We start from the raw sequence: 6,376 nt of genomic DNA, 5'->3' as shown, positions 1-6,376 counted from the left end.
GATAATTTTATGATGAGTCTAACGTAGAAATATAATAAATTTTAATTTAATTACGTTTGTAAATCGGAATTTAAGCGATATATTTTAGATTTTAAAGAGAATTTCTGATCCAAAACACGTATTTAATATTTGTAGGATGGACTTGGAGGTGATGAATTTACGTTATAAAAATTCCTATACAAGTTATTTACGTCTTGTTCGAGTTATTTTTTGTTTTTCTTTCTTTTTTTTTTTTTTTTTATTCTTATTATCAGCAAATTAAGGAAAGAAAATTGCCGATATTTCTTTGCCGAATTTAATTACAAGCATTAATAAAGTTAGGCATCGGCTGTCCAATATTTATCAATAACTCGAAATGGCAGACAAAATAAGAATTTTCTCTGCTATTTCGATAATAAATTATGTTATTCTTTTCCTACGAAAACTCCATCCCTTATAAATGTAATGAAAGAGTTAACTAGAAAAATTCTTTCTTGTGTACATAAATTTTCAATTTTACTTTCTAGTAAATGTTAAAAGAAGTGTTTTAAGACAAGAAGATGCTATAAAAATATATAAATTTCACTCAAAATTCGAGAATTAAATTATCCTTAAACCCAAACAAATAAATAAATTTAAATTTTTATATATTTTGATAAGAATTACCTAAGTTATATATATATATATATATATAAATTTACTTCTAAAGGAGGGAGATGTTTTTTTATTAAAGTGCTGATTACGTTATTGTAAGTTATATAGGGCGATTATATTTAAATTATTTAAAATTTGGTCAGAAAGATAGTGATGTTAATTAAAATGCTGAGACAGGAAATCAAGTCCCACTCCCTCTCGTAATATTGTCGAAATCACTCATTTTGAATACCAGACTGAGGTATTATTGATTCAGTAGTATAAGTGAAGCATCGTTTTTCGTTATGATCAGACTACTTCGCATTTTAAATAGACAACTGCATCACTTTTTCTCTCAAACTCTTCGCCTTTCTGTTAATTAATTTATAAATTAAAATTAAAATTAATTAATTTTGCCTTAAATTTGTTTAGTATTGTTTTTAGTATTGTTATACACTTAAAAACGCAAATTTTGAATATTTTAATGCAATTTTTTTTTTTTTAAGTATTACCTATATAAAGTGACTTTTATATATTAATATTATGCTATATATTGTTTTTTTTATTAGTTTTAACGGTGATAAAATACTAGGACGTGTTTATTATAGAGTTAAGTTGGATATTTTCATTGTTAACCGATGCGTAAGTTATTCAGAATTGAAGAGACGTGTTACGCTTCTCACGCAAAAATGAGTTTAAAAAAACGAGATTTTTTTACTAAAAATTAATACTTTAATGCAAATAATTCTCCTCGAGGTCTTTTTTTTAAAACAATAATTAGCATCGCTTATTTTATTACACGCATTTTTCTCTCTCTAAAGAGTTATGTTCATTGACATGAGTACCCCTCTTTAGAAAAAAAGAAAAAAAATCATTTGCAACTACACAAATGCCGCACACTTATCACGAAATATAAACGTTTAAAATAATTATTTTTAATTAATAATAATTATTCTAAACGTCAGTTTTACGTAACCGAAAATGACTACGTAACCACGAAGACAATCCCCCCCCCTCCGTGAGTACGCGCATCACACTTTGAGAAACACTAGATTAAATTAATGTATAAATATAAATCTTACGAGTTCGATTTAATTAACAAATGCAATATTATTATTGAATATTTTATAAATATTTGCATAAAGTTATAATAATTTTAATAATAATAACTTAGTTTGTTTCTGTTGATGTTGCTCAATATACCAGAAATTACAGATGGCTGCTATCTTCTGTATGATTCAGTCTATATTTATGGATATTAAATTGCTATCAGGGAATTCAATTTATTTATTTTATTTATTTTTTTTTTTTAAGTTCTTTGTGAATGTTTATCGAGCGGTATTGACTATATAAACTTATAAATTATTTATTACAGTCGAATAATTGAACTGTGGAGTAAAATAGCAAACAATAATTCTCTATTGACAACATTACAATGACAATTGTATTGACAAATCAGTCTTAAATATTCAATCTCTACCTTTGAAAATGATCGAAGTATATAAAACTCTTAACAAATTATAAACCAATTAAAATTTATTGGATAACATTAAATTTTAATTAAATTATAACAATAAAAATTCGAATTATTAATTTGCAATTAAAATTTTCTTTTGTATTTATCGAGTTTCCAATAAGTAAAATTACCTCTAAATTGCGGCCATAAAATGGCCTTTATTTAGAGGTTGGAGGTATGCATTTTCCTCCAAAAAATAATAATAATAAATATATAAAAGGAAGTAAAGTTCGTTAATTAAAAAAAAAAAAAAAAATGGCCGTTGTTTAGAGGTGACCAACGAAAAGTTCAAATAGCAAATTGAAAATATTTCGAATTTTATTTAAAATTTGAAATTCGAGAATGTTGTTGTTTGTAAAAATTAAATATTTATACCTTTATTTTTTTATTTTTTGTTATATTTATTAGCATAAATTTTGAATAATATTATACTTTAATTTCTCATTCGTCATTCATATACATTAGATTTAGTCTATTTGAATTACATACGGACTTTAAAAAATAAATAAATAAGTTTAATATATTTATATATAAGTTTATATGTCATATAGTTTGGCGGATTATATTTTCATTTATATTTTAAAGAAATATGAAAAAAAAGGTATTCTGTGAGTGAGCTGTATTCGTTATAGATGATAATTTATTTAAACTATTTTTACTTTCCAGGCTCTTATATATATATAACAGGGGAAAAAATGCGGCCATCGGTCAAGAAATGACCCTTCGAAATTCGGCTTTTGGACCTCGAAATGTCGAGAAATGCAAAAAAAAAGTTGGAGGTTTTTTTCTGTATATGTGTGTATGTATGTGTGTGTGGGGAGGGACATCTACTTTAAAGCTTAATAACTCCTGTGGCCTTTGTTAAAATTTTCTGAAATTTTGCAGGGAGGCTTGTATGTTAAGGGCATTAACGCTATTAAATTTTGGTGATTAAAGGTCAAGAGGGTGGGGAGATAGAGGGGATCGTAAATCGTATCTCGAGGGGGGACGGACTTGACGAACATTTTACTCGTTATTAGCATCTACAATTTTTTTTATAAATCTCATCTAATTAATAATATGAAAAGTTTTTAATAATAAAATACCGTAACAGATGGCGCCACAGGCAATTTAAATTCTTCTGCCGGGAAAGTTAAGCAACTTGTTGCTAGGTTTTTTTCTATTAGACATTAAGTTTACAACATTAATTTTAATAATATTCTTGATATATATTATAAGCATTCTTTAAGTAGAATTTTACACTTATAGAAAGTGTTTTTACTTAAAAAATAACTGAAGTTAATTATAATTATAATGGAGGAAAGGTTGTGAGAAAATTCGTAATGTTTCGTGAATTTCTTATTTTCTTTACGCTGTAGTTATTTTGATAAAATTGACTGTAAATAAAACAGTTATCGGTTTTTTATCTTTATTGTTGACATTTTATTTTTATTTTTTTCAGAAGTATAGAAGTGAAGAATTTGTGTATAGGCTATATTTTGAAACCCTACGTAAACAAGCTAGAAAACTTAATTTAAACATTTTTATATAGTCATATTATACCAGAATTGTTTAGTCTTATCGTTAATTATTAAAGACATTAACCAGAACACATGTCTGAAAATTTTATTGTGTGTAAGAATCAATGAGAGATTAAGCAGAAATATATCTTTATGGAAGTCCGTGGAGCAGTTGCAACGGTCTCGACGATGCTTCATCTACTAAACTAGCATCTACAGTATCTACAATATCGAGATCCCGGAGATTGCCACTATTCATGAAAAATCAGGAAGTCACAGTACTGATTAGATCTGATCTCGAGTGACAAAACAAAACTAAATCGTTTCGACAACCGACCAACATTATTTAATTTAGTATAATAAGAATAGAATCGAATTAATGTATATATCAAGCATGAAATATTACTTAACTTAAACAAAGGATTAAGTCTCATACCTTTTGGCATCTATAAATATTTTTAAAAAAAGTAAATTAAATCGAAATGAAATTACAGCTACTAAGCGCTGTCTAATACCGTGAACATTCGCATATTTATATTTACTTTTGTAGGATATTGTATAATTGTTCTCCATCTTTTACTCTGTCGGCTGTTATACTGTATATAACAGAGGGTAAGTATGGAGATCGATCAGAAAATAACCCTCAAAATTTTAATATTTTTGGACTCAGGGTACCTTAAAACGTCGAGAAATACTTAAAAAAATTGGGGTTTTTTCTTTATGTATGTTTTATTTGTTAGCGTAGGGGGTGAATAAAATCGTTAAAAGGGGGTGAACAAAATCGTGCCTCCCCTCTGTTGAGGGGAGGCACGATTTTGTTTACCCCCTTTGAAGCTTAATAATCCCTGTGTCTTTTGTCGAAAATTTCTGGAATCTTGCAGGAAAGTTTGTATATTAGGGGGATTAAATTTTAATGGTTAAAGGTCTAGGGGGTGGGGAGATAGAAGGGGTCGTGTTTCATACTGGAGTGGGATCGGATTTAACGAGCATTTTACTCGCTACTAGCGTTAACAATATTTTATAAAACTCATCTCTATCCACAAAAGTAAGCTTTTTGCATTTTATAACAATTAATATAAAAATTTTAAAAATAAAATATTATAACAGATGGCACCACACGCAATTTTAAATGTTGTTGACCGGAAAGTTAAGCAACTCGTTACTGGATATTTTTAGTTTGATTTTTGAACCGGAAAAAGTCAGCATTATTATTCTATTTAAAGTCATTTCTGATGAATAACTAACACTCAATTATAATCAGATTATTCCATATGTAATATCCTTTCATCACATTCAATTATGAATGTATTCAATAGTGTGCGCATAAATTTTAAGGTACTAAACAATCGATATCTTGCGAGCATTAAGATATGTCATTTTCAAGCCAACTCGAAGGCAATATGTGAAACACGTACAAGATGTCACATGCTATATGAATTTAAACAGGATAAGAATGCAACTGTTACTATAAAGAATATAATAAATGTTTATGGAAGGATCTCAGAAAGTGAGAAAGATGATTTAAAAATTTAGAACAGTGATTTAAATTTGATAGATTGTCAACGATTGGAATGAATAGTTGAATACGATAAAGATGCTCCGTCAGCTTTAGTAGAAGCTGAATCTTATCTGTCAACTGAGGAGTCAGCTGTGAAACTTAACGCCAGCATTGAAAAACACTTAGAAGTGTTTCTAAGCTGGGAGTTAACTCAAATAAATATGTCATAGCGCGTAAACATTTGGTAATCTTTGATTGACGGCAGAGAACTGAATAATCTCGAGCGACAAAGAAAAATGCATCGTATACAACAATAATAAACACTTTCTGTCAAGGAAAATTTGCGTCAAAAAGTGATACGAGATGTGAGAGAAGCCATTTACTTTGTACTGTGCTAAACGAATAGCAAATAATTACTGAAACTGTCACCAGTACATAATAATAGAGTTCAGAATATACCCAGCAATTGTACCATTTACAATTGTCTTCTTATAAAAGAAAGAATATCTACAATATGCCAAGAGGAAAGATATGATATTGCAATATGACAACACCAGATTACATGTGGTAAAAATAACTTCTGACAGAATTAAAATATCGAACTGGGAAGTTTTTCTGCTGTCGTTCTATTTTTCAGATCTGGCTCTCATCTTTCACAAAAAAATCTACAAAAAATTATTTAAACTAAAATGTTTGCGATTGCATTAATTCTCAGAAATGCAATTGAAATATTTATTGTACGAAACTATTTAATTTTTGTAAAGATAAATTGGAAAATTGCAATAAATAATGATGGGAAAATTCATAATTGATTAAAAAAAATTAGATATTTATGTTATTTAACATTTAAAATTACTGTTAAAACGCTATTTCATACTAGATTATATTTCTTGAATTCTACTGCAGTTTTGAATTATGAAATGAAATTTTAAGTGATCTTGCAATATATCTGACATTTATTAGGCCGTTAACAGCGATATTTATCAATAGTAAATAAATTTAAAACTGAAATTTTTGCATTGTTTTTGTTATTTAACTCTATTATGTAATGTAGATCAAATAGACGTACCGGTACGTAATCTTATACAACGTACGAAGCATCGAGATGATGGAGAAAACACAGGGTATATAATTAAGACTTTATTGTTTGTATTATTTAAACAAAAAGACAGAAAATATTTTTTATTAAATACAATCGAACCTCTAATAACGGCCACCTCTAAATAGCTGCCTTTTTTAAGAAGGGATAGA

The sequence above is a fragment of the Centruroides vittatus genome, unplaced genomic scaffold (genome assembly GCF_030686945.1).
Source record: "Centruroides vittatus isolate TY-2023 unplaced genomic scaffold, ASM3068694v2 contig_680, whole genome shotgun sequence".
Lineage (NCBI taxonomy): Eukaryota > Metazoa > Arthropoda > Arachnida > Scorpiones > Buthidae > Centruroides > Centruroides vittatus.
Note: the sequence above shows the minus strand (reverse complement) of the source record.